This window comes from Manis javanica, chromosome 16 (genome assembly GCF_040802235.1).
Source record: "Manis javanica isolate MJ-LG chromosome 16, MJ_LKY, whole genome shotgun sequence".
NCBI lineage: Eukaryota > Metazoa > Chordata > Mammalia > Pholidota > Manidae > Manis > Manis javanica.
Genome location: NC_133171.1, coordinates 35,808,842 through 35,825,502, shown reverse-complemented (window position 1 = coordinate 35,825,502; position 16,661 = coordinate 35,808,842). Strand labels below are relative to the sequence as shown.

The 16,661-nt window shown below is 40.1% G+C and overlaps 2 protein-coding genes across 3 annotated transcripts in view; one reads left to right on the top strand and one right to left on the bottom strand.

Moving 5' to 3' along the window:
* GFRAL (GDNF family receptor alpha like) overlaps window positions 1-16,661 on the top strand; it is a 55,448-nt gene that overhangs the window by 26,740 nt on the left and 12,047 nt on the right. The gene's annotated exons all lie outside the window — the stretch shown is intronic.
* The window catches only part of HMGCLL1 (3-hydroxy-3-methylglutaryl-CoA lyase like 1), a 310,746-nt gene continuing 298,438 nt past the window's right edge, over window positions 4,354-16,661 (bottom strand). The window contains exons 11-12 of one of the 2 annotated variants that reach the window (XR_012126035.1): window positions 13,850-13,970; window positions 4,354-5,971 (exon numbers count right to left, since the gene is read on the bottom strand). The gene's annotated coding sequence lies outside the window, so the exon portion shown is untranslated. The remainder of the gene's footprint in view (window positions 5,972-13,849; window positions 13,971-16,661) is intronic. The other variant, XR_012126034.1, reaches the window with a different exon arrangement.

Here is a 16,661-nt window from a genome sequence, read left to right as displayed (position 1 = left end):
CAACACTACAATAACTACTGTAAATCATATTTTAGGATTGTATTTTCAAACTCTTCATAGTTGAACTATAGAAATTCAGTTGATTTTGATAGGAATCTATTTACATGAATTTTATACAGCAGGATCTTAAAATACTCATAAAATTTGGCAAGTTATTGCATTCTTTTGTATTTCCCATGTAGATAATCATATGTTCTTTAATAATTACAGTTTTGTTTCCTCTGTCCAGGCTCATTACTTCTCTTTCTTTTTCTGTCTTCCTTGGCTCCTCACCTAGAATCCATGTATACATGTAAATGGTTAAATATAAATGGTGATAGCACACTTGTCTTGTTCCTGATCTTAAGGGGCATTCCTTCACCATTTTGCCATTAAGGATAATGTTTGTCCTAAGTATTTTTTAGATGCTCTGTATGCGAATAAAGACGTTCCCTCCTATTCCTAGACTGCAATTCCCTTTAAGAAAAAAATGCTGAATTTCAGTAAATGCTTTTTCTACATTTGAAGATTTCATTTGACATGTGTCTAGTACTTTTTAGTCATTTCCTTGCAGAAGAGTGATTGTTCATGGTGCTAATTTTGTCATATTACCAGAAACAGACGTACTCCATTCATGTCTAAACAGTCAGGGATCGCCATTTGCCATTTGTTAGAAAAGGCGGGAAAATAAGAAACTTACTCATTAACACTCAATCTCCTCCCGTTCACAGCCAGATGTCCCAGAGGAGTTGTGTGTGTCCTCACTTCAGTTTCTTCATCTCTTACAGACTGACCGGCCCACTCCAGTCTGGCCTCGGGGTAACCGTGTAGGCTCATCCAAATGGCTTAGAAATATTTGGGTTGCTTCAGTTCAACTCTCAGTAGGCTCTCTGCTAGAGTAACTCTATCATCTTCCTGTAGGAGGCCATTTCATCCATGGCCACATACATCACGACCCCTTCACTGATTTACGATCTCTAGAGCAGACCTCTTTCCTCGCCTTCAGACCCACTTATTTGCCCACCTACTTGATATTTTTTGTTCAGTTTTCAGATTGTGTTAGATCTTGGGTGAAGTGCAATTCAGGTGTTGTGGCACCGTGTAGTAGACAGGCAACCTATGAACGAAAGAGACTAGCTATTCCCCGACATCATACCCAACACAAACAACCCCTAACCATACACACACTATATATATATATGATATATACATAACATATACATAGCTATATAATATATAATGGCTATGCAATATAATATGGCTGTATCTTATAATTGGGACAGCTTAGCCTCAATAAAAACTCACATTCAGTTTCACCAAAAATGGGAGTGTTATGTCACACAGTAATGAGATTCTGCTTGCTATGCATTGTGAAGCCTCCCTGGCAGCATGGATTTCCCTGGACAACTGGGAAGGACCACTTTTTGTGGCTCCCATTTTTTCTCTGAACAGGATCTTCCTTATCCACTTTCCTCCATAGCAATGTCTCAAGTAGGCTTGGGGGGAATATACCCTCCTTGAGGAACACTGAGCTCTCACAGACCGTATCTTACACATACAGTTTGAGGTATTGAAAATTATTTTAGGGTTTATCAGTCACAGACTTTTTGCAGGCCGACTGGAGGCCTCTCTGGCCATATAACCTCTTAAAAATGTGTTAGATTTCTAATCTACTTGCTTTAAGTCAGTTCTGTGTGCCAGTATCCACAATAAAAAGTGTTTTTTGACTTAGTTCCCAAGTCTGCCTTATTTCCCTGCTTCCTCATCCCATGCCCCTCTCTCTAATTTAATGATTTAAGCTAATCTAAACAATAGACTTGAGTGAAAATGTAATACCCTTAATCTTATTTTTGTTGCATAGTTGAGTCAATTTTTTTTTTTTAACTCAGAAAAACTGAGCCCTTCAACACTGGAGAGCTCTATCAGTCGTATGTATTACTGTTCAGGATCTAGAAGCTGTCAGCTCTCAATGTTATCAAGTCCTCATTTTATTCTCTAACCTCAGCTTGAAAATCAGCTGGTCCACCTGAGCTCATACCTTTGTTGTAAAGTGCACAACTCACACAATCACTCTAGCTCTGTCAAGTTGTCTTGTGGCTTTTGGGACCTTCCAAGGTCCTTTGTGAAATACATCACAGAACTGTCTTCAAAGCAATCATTCTTTGGAGCCTTTTCCCACTTTTCCACCCAATGAGCTGTGATTCCCTGGGAACTGTGTAGAGTGTATAGTGTATGCTGAGTGAAAGGTGAGTGTAGTAGCATGTTGAGTGGAACCCAGTGTACATTTCACGCTGCAGAGGCAGAAAAGCCCTGGGGAGGGAAGAAGGAGGTGCATAGTGCAAGGTCCGAGAGGAAGCCTTGTCCACTTGCATCTGCACAAAGATAGGGTAGACACTTGTGAGAATATTTTGATGTGAAGGAACAAGGTTAATCCATAGCCAGAGTAGGTCTGCACTCCTTTCAGGGTAGATGACATCATCAATCTGCCACCAAACTGCCAAATTGAGGGCTCAGGACAGGTCTCTGCTGTTTTGGGAAGTTTGGCATCGGCATGGGCAGAACTTTGAGGGTTCAGCTTTAGGGACAGGGAATCCATCTGTGGGGTCCACGCACAGCTGCCATCTTTGCTCCCATACCTATCCTCCTCATGCTCATTGCAGAAGCATTGGGTGGCTGAAGAGGGGGCATGTCCGTCCTCCACTGGGTAGACCTCCAGTTTACCTGACCATGGAGGGCCTGCTCTGTGGTGGCTACTCTCTGCTAGGCACTAACCTGGACACCAAGATGTGCTTGTACCACCACCGTAGGTCCTTCTGTGTGCCTCTCATCTCACTTCTCTGTCTGCAGTCTTCTAAGTCTGCTCTTCTCCTCTCCCTAATCAAGCAATTTACCATTGCCTATCAGTCTTAACTTCTATCCACTTCATTCTCTACATGAATAATCCAGAGTTCTGTTCACACACTGCCTGTAGAGACCATTTCCCTTCATCATTGTCCTCTAAGGCCACCCTAAGTGGATCTGTGGCACGGGAACTTCCTATTTTACAGTTAGCCCTGCTTCTCTGTTTGCCTGTCTGGGAACCACTGACTTATTGGAAGTTGGTATCTGACAATACCCAGTAGCATTCTGGGAGCTGTATTTCACATGGCAAATGGTCCTCGACTGCAAATCATAGCTTTGCTCCAGAACCTGAGGAGTCTGTGCTATGTATATATTTGGCCTAACCTCAGTTATTTTAATTCAGTGGACCTGGAGTGGAGATCAGAAATCTGTATTTTTTTAAAAAAATTCACCCAGGTGGTTCTGATTTTCAACCAAGTTTGGGGACCCATATGGGAAAAACCCAGTCACTGGCCTTGGGTTCCAGAGTCACTCACACTTCGCTGGGAATGAGAAATATCTGTGTTCAGAAAGGTAAGAGTAACACCATGCAGCTCCCAAGGCGGCCTGCTTCAACCCAGTGCCTAAAAACACAGTTGGTATCCATTAGCCACTCAATAAATAGTGAATCAACAAACGAACCAATATCTCGTATATTTCTATGGCAGCACTGTCTTCTGAACACCATTGCTTTTCCTTCTCATACTAGAACTGTCCTAACAATATAGCTTCCCTGTTAAGAACCTCATTTGTGTTTCCACTTATGCTGGAATTTTCAGCTCAAATATTTGAGCAAAGGAATTAGGAATTAGCAAGGCTAGGTTGCTACTGTCCAATTTAATAAAAACATTTCAAGCCCTTTAAATTTTCAACACTTTCCCCTTTATAGCCCTACCTTCAAAAAGTCTGAGTAGTAGGAAACTATTTTACAGTTGATTCTTGGGTGGTGTCAATACTGTCAACAAGCAATTTTTGCTCTTAAATGTGTGTATCCTCTTAATTGAACTATATGATATGATTAGCCCTGTATGTTAATAATAAGGGTGAAAGAAGATTGTCCCCAGGAGATTTATAATACTAGCTGGCTTTTGTGAAATACTGATATAAAAACTCCTAAAAATGTATATAGTCTTTTGAGAAGTTTAAGAAGAGAGTCCTTCTGATTAGCATCTATTTCTACTACTTACTTTCTTTTTTGCAGCCCTGCCTTTCACTTCTGTCTATCGAGGCTTCATATTAGGTATCAAGATTGCTAGTAAGATGATTTTATTAGTTTTGCTTGTCTGCATTCAATGGATAGGTTATTTGTCTGCATTTCATCTAGATTTACGACATTTCATCTATTTCCAGTGAAGGTCTCCATCTAAAAATAACATTCCATTAGGGAACATTTTTATAGAAAGCCCTTTAAACACACCCACATGTGTATGGAGGTGCGTAATATACAGTTTTATATATATATTTTAAGCTGCATAAAATTTGACACTTATTTTTGGCAAAATAAAGATTTTACAAAGTGGATTAATAAGGGCTCAAACTCACTTTTGTAAATTTTTGTTCAATTTTTATTGTCATCTGATCACTAGCTCTCTGAAAAGAAGATTATAGACTATAAATAAAACAATTAGCTAAGTGAATTAGACATTTCCATTACAAAAATATCTCTGTGGATTTCTGTCTCTCTCACATATGGACGTGCATGCATGTGCACACACACACACACACACACACACACACACACACACACACCACCTTCTCTTACAGCCAATTCATATAGGTTAGTATTCCAGGAGCTTTATGTTAAGTTTTGGCTTTAAATAAATCACTTCATCTAGCCAAACCACTGACTTTTTCTTGGTTTCTATACAAAACTCTAATTCAAGTTCGGTTTCCTTCAAATTCAGTCCAGGTGCTAAAAAAGTCTCTTGGTTTTCCAAGGAACACTCAACAGAATTTCTCTACTCTGTATTCACATTTATAACATAGCCCCTAAATAGTCCAGTATTTTGTATTTTCTGGATTAAAGCGGCTCCATGGTGAATTTGTAGTTCATCAAATTCACAGATACTCACTTATAAATGTGTGTTTTCCTCTTAGAAATTAGTTAATTATTCCTTTAGGATCTTGTTTTCCATTTTTTTGCAAAGTCGTTTGAATTCTGTAGAGAATGGGCATGTGTGTTATAAGTTAGTAATAAAAAGAATAGTAAAAACAAATAAACCATTTCTTTAGAATGACTTTAGTTACCACCCCATGTAAAATTTCAGAGCCATGGTAAATTCTGTAACTTTTGGCTTTTTTTTGTTATTTAATTTGTAGACTTAGAATTCTGCATAGATCCCTTGGATTTGAGCCCAGAGGTAAGTCTATATATTTAACCTTTATTAGTTTTCATACCTAAAATATAAAAAGTACCTCTTCTACCTCCCTTCTTCCTCAGCACCACTCTTGAATTTTGGTAAAGAACCTTGATTAGCAGCAATGCCTCCTGTTAATGCGTGTTGCCAAGCAGCTGTGTCTGGGGGGGTCTCTCCCTGTGCACCAGGTGAGACATCACCTGGACGGGGGAGGGTTCTTGACTCTGAACAAGAAAGAATTCTCGAGCAGGTCAAATAGCGTAGGTAAGGAAGGAATTCATTAGAGGGAGAGTGGAAATGAATGGTAGCGACCTTGCAGGCAGCTGAGAAGAGGAAAGTGCAGAGGGAAAAAGAGAAAGCTCGCTGAACATTTTCTTGGTGTAGGGTCACTTGGCATCCCGTGTCTGCTTGGACCTGCAGTGTGTGGGGACTAGTCCCCACCACCCCAAGATCTGGGGACCCATGGAGCATAGGATGGAGTGAGATTAGGTTCTGAGAACTTCCCAAAGAAGGGAGATTTCCAGGCGGGCTCCACCAGCTGCAGATCCATACGGTCACCCAGGCAGTGGGAACTCGCAGGCCCAAATCGAAGCTCTCAGCAGCCCCTCCCTACTTATCAGGAGTAAAGCGGAGACTAAGTGAAGACTTAGAAATAGAATGAGGTAGCAAAGAAACAAAGACACTTACCTCTGGAAAAGTGCAGAGAGACAAAACACAAGTTGAGCAGTGAGAACGTTTCATTGAAAGTTTAGCACCTAAGGAGAGAAAAAGTGTGGGCGTCCTCAGACAGGAAGTGTGCTAAAAGGCTTGGGTTTCTGTCTTCTAGGCACTTTTCAAAGGGTTGGGGGTATAGACTTGTAAGGTCAAAATGCTTATCTCCAGTAAAGAGACATTAAGTCTCTTCTATTATCAGTCCTCCAGGTAATTCTGCAAAATCAATTTAATGCAAGAAATTGGTCAATTCCCCTCTGGGAACATATCAATCAAGACCACCCACCCTGTTCCCAAAGTGGGATTGAGTAACTGTCTGTTTGCTAAAGAATATGTCAGGAATCTTACTTCCTAACTCCCTGGTTTTTAAAATGGAATCTTAGGGCCAAGATGGAATCCTTCCTGTTCTTACTATACTGTTTATATCTCAGCATTTTTCATCATAGGCAGGAAAAAGTGAACTGATGCTTGTCCCATGTCCCTGCCCTACACCATAGGCAGACGCCATGTTTGGAAGTGTTAATAGACTGGGTTAGAGAGTACGTCCTTAGCAGGCGATATGGCACCAGCATGTCTGGAGTCAGTTAATTTATCATACAAGATAAGTAACTGAACAAGTAATTTGCTCTTTGCCTCAATTTCTTGTCTGCTAAATGGAAAACATAACTCTAACCCAGAATGTTGGAGCAAAGATTATAATGGTTAACTCATGTAAAGAAATATCATGTAAAGAAAGAGCATAGTAAAATTCAATACATATTAATTCTTACCATAGATTTTGAGGGATCTGGAAAAATCACACAAATCAATAATTTTTGCATAATTAGTATGATATCACACAGGTAGTGTGGGAGATGGAACGATTTGTGAAAGATCTAAGGTGTTTCATAATTTCACAGGAAAAGTGACTTCTTAAATATGATATTTTTTAATTGAGGGCAGATGATGAACTCAATGAGTCTCAGATTTTAATATGTGTAAGAATCACATGATATCCAGTTGAAATGCTGATTCTGTCTGATTCAGTAGGGTGCAGCATGAGATTTACATTTCTAACAAGCTCTCAGGTAATGCTACGGCTGTTTGGTTCAGGAATCACACTTTGAGTGTCATGGACCTCAACAGGTCCCTACGGGCTTCTTAAGAAAAAAAAAATCTAATTTGATGTTTCAGATAATTTACATATCTCATATATGACAACCTGTCTGCTCCTGAGGAATAGACCAACCTAATTAACCCTGATGCATTATGTCAATCTAGTAATCTGTTTTCCATGGACACCAGGTGTGTTAGTGTCATGAAAGTGATCAAGCAGATGTCCTTATAATTTATTCAAACTCTCCTGGAGATAGTGGTTTAGGGCTATGGATCACAGACTTCAGCTGAATGGGAATCTTGTGGAGGGCTTATTAAACACAGATTAATAACTTGAGTATTTGCATTTCTATCAAGTTCTAGGTATCGCAGATACTAGTGATCCCAATACCACCTTTTAAGAATCACTGGCTTCAAGTACTCATTGATTCTCTCCTGAAATCAACCAGAATCTAGGTGCAATTTCCTGTGATGCGAACAATCAGAGTGTCTTCTGTCTTGTTAATGAGGTGACTTTTGGAAAGCCTGTAGGTAACCCTAGGATGGGGGTTTGGTTGTTAGGGGAACCAAACCAAGTGCTTAGAGGGCTGGGACCTTCAGTCTCACCCCCGGACCACCAGGGAGGGGAGAGAAGCCAGAGGTTGAAACAGTTGCCAGTGGCCAATGATTGAAGTCATCAAGCTTATGTAATGAAGTCTCCAGAAAAACCTGAAAGGACAGTTTCAGTGGGGTTCCAGATTGGTGAATATGCGTTGATTCTGGGAGAGTGACATGCCTGGGGATGGTATGGGAGCTCTGTGCCCTTTCCCCACACCTCATCCTATGCATCTCTTCCATAAGGCTGTTCCTGAGTTATATCCTTTCATAATAAACTGGTGATACAGTAAGTAAAATGTTTCTCTGAGATGTGAGCCACTTTAGCAAATTAATTGAATGCAAGGCACAGGTTGTAGGAACCTCTAGTTTATAGCCAAGCCATCAGAAGTTTGGGTAATAATCTGGATTTACGACTGGCATCTGTAATGGGGTAAAGGGTGACAGGGGGAGTCTTCTAGGACTGAACTCTTAAAGTGGAATGTGACACTTTCTCCAGGTAGATAGTATCAGAACTGAAATAAATATAGAATAACCAACTGATGTCAAGAGAATTGTCTGTTGATGTGGCAGCCCCCAACTGCCACCACCACCACACTGGAATTGGCCTGAGAACACCAAAGGAGATACCATCCCTAGAATCATGATTCTTAAATGTGCTTTGATTTGCTTACCAAGTGGGTAGAACAAAAGATCTCATCACCTCCCATTCATCCCCACAACATAAAACATCTCCACCGTCAACAGCAAGAGAGGCACTGGTTTTGATTAAAGAATAGTGAGATGATGCCTGCTTTTTATTAAGTATAAGTAAATTATTAATATATCCCAGATGTATGACTATGAAGGTTGTCATCTTATGAATGCAAAAAAGTAAACATGGATCACTGGAAGAATTCTACTGGCCCCACATTTCACTGTCCTCATTGATAACCACTGACCTGATGGATAAGAGTCATGAGTCAGAAAGCCTCGGAACAGTGTCATCACTTGAGTCTCAGCATACAACACAATGTTAAGAGAGCAGTGCAGAATGTGTGCTCTACACTGGTGAAATTAGGCTTGGAGGTGAAGAGCGACCAGAGGATGAAAGGAGGAAATCAGCTCGATATGGTTGCATGCTTAAATCTCTGATGTGAAACGTGAATGGAATTAGGAAGGCTAACTTCTGCAGCTCTTAAAGGACACTTTGGTAAGTTGAAATCTACATCAGAATTCCACACCTAGAAATCTCAGGCCCCCTAAGGTCACCTGAATTTGCCTGAGCCCCACAAAGATTGCAGTAAGTCAGACTTGGTCACCAGGTTTAGACTACAGGGAAGGCTCTAACGCGTCTGCTGGTGTACTTGGGGCTACCATGGAAGGCACCAGTCTTTAGAATGGAGAAGTAGAGCCTATGGAAGTGGTTCTTCTGTGCATTTAGCTTTACGTTTGACATCATTTGTTAAGGGAAGCAGTGACTATCAAGTGTTGGTGCTCTTTATCACCTGCCTCATTATCACCTGCCTCAGAGAAACTCCAGAAAGAGTGGATGACAAAAGTGCAGAAGCAGATCTTAAAAACACTGCATAATAAGGAATATTTTAATGGACATGCTTGCAAACTCATGTCAACATTATGAAATGATAACATGGAGAAACCTGAAGCTATATATATCTTTAAAAGGAAGGGGTTATAAACATTTAAAGATACTACTAGCCAGTTTAAAGTGTACTCTGTGAATGCTAGCTTACTCGTCTTTTGCTTACTCAGGGTCCTGTGGCCCTTTTGAAGGTTTACTATGTGTGACACACTCTGATACTCATTTTATAAGTCTTGATTAATTTAAATTTCACAAGCAATATATGAAGTCGGTGCTCTTTCTTTTACCCAAGAGGAAACCAGGACATCTAAAAGTTAGTAATTTGTCCAAGGTCACACAGAAGGCAGTTAAGGCAGAGGTTAAACAAGGAAGTTTTGGGCAGCAGAGGCTGTGATGTTAATTAACAACCATAATATATTCCTCTCCCCTGATGATGTGGAATGTATGATTGCCAACTAATTATAAATGTTGCCTCTCCCAAGGAATGTGTGTATATAGCCACAGACTCCTTGAAAACTGAGTTTGATGAGGAGTAGTATGTTGTAATATAAAGACCAATGGTCTGGGAAGTACAGACCCATAGATCAATGGAATAGAATAGAGAGTCAGCTATAAACCCACATGTATATGGCCAATTAATATATGATAGGGGAGCCATGGAAATACAATGGAGAAATGATAGTCTCTTCAATAGCTGGTGTTGGCAAAACTGGACAACTACATGCAAGAGAATGAAACTGGATTATTGTCTAACTCCATACACAAAAGTAAACTAAAAATGGATCAAAGACCTGAATGTAAGCCACGAAACCATAAAACTCCTAGAAGAAAACATAGGCAAAACTCTCTTGAACATAAACATGAGCAACTTTCTCATGAACATATCTCCCTGTGCAAAGGAAACAAAAGTGAAAATGAACTAAAAAGCTTCTGTACAGTGAAGGACACCATCAGCAGAACCAAAAGGCATCCTACAGTCTGGGAGAATAAAGTCGTAAATGACATATCCGATAAGGAGTTAACATCCAAAATATATAAAGAGCTCACATGCCTCAAAACCCAAAAAGCAAATAACCCAATTAAAAAATGGGCAGAGGATCTGAACAGACACCTCTCCAAAGAAGAAATTCAGATGGCCAACAGGCACATGAAAAGATGCTCCACATAGTTAATTATTAGGGAAATGCAAATTAAAACCACAATGAGATACTACCTCACACCTGTTAGGATGGCCAACATTCAAAAGACAAGGAACAACAAATGCTGGCAAGGATGCAGAGAAAGGGGAAGCCTCCTACACTGCTGGTGGGAATGTAAACTAGTTCAGCCATTGTGGAAAGCAGTATGGAGGTTCCTCATATAACTAAAAATAGAAATGCCATTTGATCCAGGAATTCTATTCCTAGGAATTTACCTGAAGAAAACAGGATCCCAGATTCAAAAAGACATATGCACCCCTACGTTTATCGCAGCACTATTTACAATAGCCAAGACATGGAAGCAACCTAAATGTCCATCAGTAGATGAATGGATAAAGAAGAGGTGGTACATACACACAATGGAATATTATTCAGCCATAAGAAAAAAACAAATCCTACCATTTGCAACAACATGGATGCAGCTAGAGGGTATTATGCTCCATGACATAAGCCAGGTAGAGAAAGACAAGTACCAAATGATTTCATTCATTTGTGGAGTATAACAGCAAAGCAAACATGGAAGGAACAAAACAGCAACAGACTCACCGAATCCAAGAATGGACTAGCAGTTACCAAAGGCAAAGGGACTGGGGAGGATGGGTGGGAAGGGAGGGATAAGGGGATTAAGGGTTATTATGATTAGCACACATAATATTGGGGAGGCACGGGGAAGGCAGTATAGCACAGAGAAGACAAGAAAGACAAGTAGTGACTCTATAGCATCTTACTATGCTGATGAACAGTGACTACAATGCGGTATGTGGGGGGGGCTTGATAATATGGGCAAATGTAGTAACCACAGTGTTGCTCATGTGAAACCTTCATAAGATTGTGTATCAATGATACCTTAAAAAGAAAGTTGTATTCCTGACTATACCAGGTAGTATGGAGGAAATCCTCTCCCTAGAGAGTTGTCCTCTTCCTTGTCCCCAGAGTTCTTGCATATTAAATTTTAGTAATAGTTTAACAGAAATAGAAGATCTCTGATAGTAGATGTTTGGATTAGGTGACTGAAGATATTTCTGAGGCCAGTACATTTTCAACAAACATCCACACTGCCTGTGGAAAAGGCCAACTCTGCAGTGGTTTGTTTGTTTTGATTGTTTTTTTAATGCCAAAAAGACCAGTCATCGGCCAAGAACTTTCCTTCCTATGATTACCCTAAAATTTTAAGAAAGTGTGTATCATTTCTTTCTCCCTGCTTGGAAAAATGTTTTCTTTCAGAGATCTCAATTGAGATTTGTAATAAATGGGTTTTCTCTAGTGTTGGATTACTTTTTATTGTTTTGTTTTCCAAAGGCTAAATAGCTTTATAAATAACATATTCCAGAATAACTAAATAATTATAACATGGCATATTCCTTTGCTTCTACTACTTATATTCTTAAATCTTTGAAACTGCATTTCTTAGCAAGGAACATGATGATTTTCACTTAAGGCGCATGCAATATATGATGTGGGACTGTTACTAAATACAAGTCCAGTAAGTTGGCCACTTTGACTAGACACTAGTATGTGTGGGGGGGAGGGGAGGGAGAGAAAGAGAGTTTAAGAGAGTATGTTTGTGTCTTTTGGCTTTTGTTTTTGTAAGTACATATGTACAGGAAATCATTAGTTTTAATTGGAGTAATTTTTAACATCAGCTAATAGAGAGCTAGCTTCCTGCCATCTCTCTGAAGACTGATTAAGAGGCATCATATCTGGTTGTATCTTCCACCTTCATGGCTAAGATTCCAATCAGGTTGTCTGAGGAATAACCTGGCCTGTTTCTCTGAGTACTTTTCAAAATTCCAAATTCCCTCAAGGGAAGAGACATGAGGGGGATAGTAGCCCATCCAATGGAGACAAATGCTGGCTTTGGTTTCACAACGAGGTTTACTTGCATGCAAAAAGTTCCCAAGAAAATCCAGCTGGTTTAAATTTTGTCTGCAGACCTGAAACCAGCAGATTTGGCTTGGCTTCTTATTTTGCAGAAAATGCTCCACACGGCTGTAATCTGGAAATACTGAAGTGTAACAAACCCTCCACAGAAACAGCAGAACAGCTGTCTCCTACCTTCACTTTCTCCCAACTCTACCCTTAAAGGCTTAGGTGTTGTTAATGGAGGGGAAAGGTCTGCCTCTGAGCATGAAAGATGGTGTGAATCACCCATAACTACCTTTGTTCTTTGCCCTAAGCCAAAAAGGAAAGATTACAGAGTCGCCACTGATGAGTGAGACAACTCAAATTTTGGCATCACTAGAGAAGGAAGGAGCCTTTAAGATCATGGAGGGAAATAAAACAAAACAATACTGTTACAATTTGAACAACAACAGGCCTCAGTATGTGAAAGCAGGGTGTTATCTTTTCCATTTTCCACTCTTATGCTTTCATTGGCCTCATACAATCCCCTCGTTGCCTATAATTGGGGATGGAGTTAGTGCCAAAGCTGCATAAAATAAGCAGTCTTTCCTTTATACTTTCTGTGCATCATGATTGTGTATGTGAAGTCATAAAAATAATTTATTATGAGCATGTGTATTCCTGGCTTAAATAGCCAAGTATTCTTGTGACAACAATATAATAGCATCAGATGTATTCCCATAAAACACCATATGTGGGCACTTAATAGTTATTGCCCTGGCACCTACATGCTGGGATATCATCTTAAAGGGAGACTCCTCAGAATAAAGAATGTTTGGTACTTGAGAAATAAAATATCTCAGATGAGACAGATGAGCAAGGAGTAGAGATGTATTAAGAATCCATTGGTAATGACAGTCGTTCACCTTTAATTAGTTTGAGATTGTTTCTAACCATCCTCTCGGTTGTGTTCCTGAGCTCAAGAAAACTCTTTATAGCGTTGCAAGCATCAGTAAATATTCTCTCCACCTCAAAGTGACAAGAATATCCTAACATCGCATTGCTATCTAGCAAACTGTAAAGAGGGGCACAACCAGACTTCTAAAATTCTTCTCACTCATTACTCTTTGGAAAGCGTTTATCTGGGGCTTGTGTAAATCCCAGTGAACTAGTTGGTTTTCAAACTAGATAAAGGAATTTGGAAAGGCTGACAGCTGCTTTGTGCACAGGATGAATGTTTGGTGATGCTTGGGAAGTGCGCTTCTGTGCCAGGGACTCTTCCCTATTGTCTCTTTAAGGCTCCTGGCTTAGGGGGGTGGCACCCTTTGGTTGCCACTGAGGCTGATAACTGCTTTCCCAACTCCCAATGTGCTTTTATTTGCCAGAATTCTGGGACTGATGTTTAATTATTGCCTTAGAACCCGACCAGGTGGCCAGACACTTACTGTTAGGCATATGATAGGGACTTTCATAGCAACCCAACTGAAGAAAGAGGCCAAACCCCACCAGTTCCTAATTATATGTCTACTTTAGTTGGGAGTCAGGGCAATCTGAAGTGGAAGGCAGCCATAAAAATCAGATGGCAGGGCTTTCTTCAAAGGGCAACTTACCTTCGTGATCCACTGCTGTGTGTCCCTGGGGTCTGTGTAAGAAGATGCCTCTGTTGACGTTTTAAGTTTCCAGGCCAGCCATGATCCAGTCAGTACCTTCGTCTCTGTTCACTCACTCTTCCTAGCGTTAACAGCCGAAAACTTACAATGCCATTTTGTTTAAAGTACATATGGTAGTTATTACATTGAAAACGTACACTAAGCATATGTCTACAACCCTAATAGCTCCTTCCAACACTTCTACACGGCTGCTTCACCCTAGTCAATTTTTCTCACTGTTGTTTGGCCCAAACTTCCCTTCCGGCGCCCCTCCTCCTCTACAGTGGAAGTAGTGCTGGCTTTTCATTGTTTTATTCTTTTAATACCGTCCGCTGAAAGAGAGCTCTTCAGGTGGTCATACCTCTTACTGATCCAAACGATTTTTTTTCAGTTGGTAAAACTGGTTTAGCAGATGCTGTCCCCTGTCTCTGGTTATTCTCCCCCCAGTTGCTAGTTTTTCCCCAAAGGACTTTATCTATTAAACATAACTCCCTGATGTCCTCTCACTCTTTCTCATCAAGAATGCCTATTTCACTAGCCTATCATAATGTGGTTTATAATCTGATTTCTCTCTTTTCCCTCTTAAGTCACGTGTTTTTTCCATTTTCTATAAATTGTTCTTCATCCTGACCACGGACTGAAAGTAGCTATTGAGCTTTTTTGAAATTATGAATGTCCAGAACTTAATCCCCACTTTTCCCTTGACCTATTAAATCAAAGCTTATAATGAGAAGGCCTAGGATTCTAATTTTAAATATGCCACAGTCAATAGTGTTATACAGCCATGGCCAATACATACTTTTCTAATTTAAAAAAAATGATAGCTTCTATTGTATATCTACCCTCTGCAAGATCCTTTATATGTCTCATCTCATTTATCTGCACAATAAGCCAATGAATATCATCCTCATTTAATAGAATAGGAAACTGGGGCACAGAAGAGTTGTGGGTTTTTTTTTGTTTGTTTTTTTTTAAGATACAGCAGATCATATACTTAACAAATTTTAGAGCAGGAACTTGAATCTGTGGTTTGAAGCTGTGGGCTGGCATCTTTCCACTATGCTACTCCTTACTACACTCTAGTGTTTATATTTACTAGTAGCCTATTTGTATTTCCAATTCTTGTTATATGTTGTGGGTTTATTTAAAATGACAAAACAGCTGAAAAATCCATATTTACAAGGGCCTATTATCTTGAACTGTAATGTAACTTGAAGGTGTTTATGGATAAAAATAATGTGGCCCCAATTGATTGGGTTATAACGTATATCCCAGTAGAGGAAATGATACTGCATCCCACGCTTCTTGTTGAAAATAAAGTGAACTTGAAGTTAACGCTGGCACATGAGAGACGATACTGCAGTGACGGCGTCCCCCGCTGCCTCGTAGTTCCCGCAGAAGAGGGGAAAACGTTCCTGTCTCCACAGGGAAGCCTAGTCTTCAGTGTTCTCCCCCACAGTTTTCTCAACCTCTGCTCTCAGCCTCTCTTACCTTTCTTTACCCTTTCACTTTTTTCTTCTCCTTCTACCTATAATTCAGTTGATAAATGTAAGAGAGGAGAAAAAAGTAGGAGCTAATATTTATTAGCACTTAGCACGTGTCCACAGTTTCCAGTTGTGATATATTGTCACCCCTGAGTTAGCCAGTTTTTGCTATGTCACGCAGTAACATCTCCAAATTCCAGCAGCTTACGAGAGCAAAGAATGGTTTCTCATCATGCCGTGTGCAGGCAGTGGATTGAGTGCTGAGGCTCTGTGGCTGATTTCTGACTCAAGCTGAAGGCACAGCCACTGTTTGACACATGCCTTTCTCACAGCAGAGACAAAAAACAAGCAACGTAATCATTCTTAAGCTTCTGCTCCAGTGTAACATACATTGTTGCTGCTGACATTTTTGACTAATTCAAGTCGAGGTCAAGCCCCATGTCACTGGGGCAGTAAAGATAATCCTTCCACGAACAACGGTCCCCTCAGTCACCTGACGTCAGGTGGTGGGTGTAAAATCCATGATGGTAATAGAGGAGTAAATCTTTCTGCAAAATACTACGATCACTATCAATTCCCTTTCCACATATGAGAAGCAGGAGGCTACCTTGTCCGACTACAGTTAGTGACCCAGCTAGGATTGCAAGGGAGTTCTTTCTGATCCCAAAGCCAGTGTTTTTTTCTCTTTATAGTCAGGTTGCAAAGTGGGGAGACAAACATTGTAGTTCTTGCCTCTACTATTCTTTCATCTTTCATGTCAACGCTATTCTCAAAAAACATGTTGTATCAAGACCCTAAGAGTCATCTTTGACTGAGCCCTCTGCATTTGCAATATCAAATACAATTCCAGATTATGTAATACTTAACATTTATACAAATGATTAAGCACTTACTTTGGGCCAAAAGATCAGGGGACAGAGTGTCAATAAATTGCGTAAAATTACAGAACTGGGATGAGGCTGAGCCAGTTTTTAATCTATATGTGATTCTAATGCTTGTGCTCCCATGTTCTGCACCTATTCTATTTCCTAACAAATCTCTGTTTTGAGTATACCTGTACACTTTCTCTCCTCTCTACTCCAGCTCCTACCACCTATTTTAGTTTTTTTCTTCTCATGCCTAAGTTGATGCTATAGGTTCTTAGTTAGCCTTCACACCAAACCAGCCTATTAACCATGACTAGACTAATTCTCCAACTCTGCCATGATCACGTTATGTCCATCAGCCAAAGACAGATATCGCTCTCCGTTCTTCATGTTTTCATCCTTCCCACATCTAAACTCCTTCAT